Source organism: Mus caroli, chromosome 6 (assembly GCF_900094665.2).
Source record: "Mus caroli chromosome 6, CAROLI_EIJ_v1.1, whole genome shotgun sequence".
Lineage (NCBI taxonomy): Eukaryota > Metazoa > Chordata > Mammalia > Rodentia > Muridae > Mus > Mus caroli.
In genome coordinates this window covers 117,996,998-117,998,101 of record NC_034575.1, presented here as the reverse complement: position 1 = coordinate 117,998,101, position 1,104 = coordinate 117,996,998, and positions in this window count along the sequence as shown.

Here is a 1,104-nt window from a genome sequence, read left to right as displayed (position 1 = left end):
GGTTATGGGAGTGTTTACATGGTTTATCTGATCCTGATTTAACTTTGGTATTTGTCTAGAAAATTGTCCATTTAATCCAGATTTTTCAATTTTGTAGAATATAGGATTTTGTAGTAGGATCTGATGGATTTTTTTTAATTTCCTCAGTTTCTGTTGTTATATCTTCCCTTTTCATTTCTGATTTTGTTAATTTGGATACTATCTCTGTTCTCTCCGGTTAGTCTGGCTAAGGGTTTTTCTATCTTGTTGATTTTCTCAAAGAACCAGTTCCTGGTTTTGTTGATTCTTTGTTTCCCTCCAACACAAGGAAGGAAACTACGCCCAAGAAAAATCAAGAAACTAATCTCACAAAAAAAAAAAAAGAAGAAGAAGAGACCACAAAAACATCATTCCACCTCTAAGAACAAAAATATCAGGAAGCAATAATCATTGGACTTTAGTATCTCTCAACATTAATGGACTCAATCCCATTATTGGAAATAAAAAATTATAGGCTGACAGACTGGATTGTAAACACTACCCATTATTTTGCTGCATTCAGGAAACAGACTTCAGTGACAAAGACAGATACTACCTCAGAGTAAAAGGCTGGAAAAAAATTCCAAGCAAATGGTCCCAAGAAACAAGCTGGAGTACCATTCTAGTATTGAATAAAATTGACTTTCAACTAAAAGTTATCAAAATATGTGGAAAGACACAACGTACTCATCAAAGCAAAAATCCACCAAAATGAACCCTCAATTCTGAACATCTATGCCCCAAATGCAAGGACACCCACATTTGAAAAAGAAACATTACTAAAGCTCAAAGCACACACTGCACCTCACACAATAATAGTAGGAGACTCCAACACCACACTCTTACCATTGGACAGATCACAGAAACAGAAACTAAGTGAAACTAAGAGAAGTTAGAAACCACATGGATTTTACAGATATCTACAGAACTTCTTAGCAGCACTTGATACTTTCTCCAAAATTAACCAAATAATCAACTCAAAACAAGCCTCAACAGATACAAGAAGATGGAATTAATCTCATGCTTTCTATCAGACCACCATGGACTAAGGCTGGTCTTCAATATCAAGAAAAGAAAAGAAAAGAA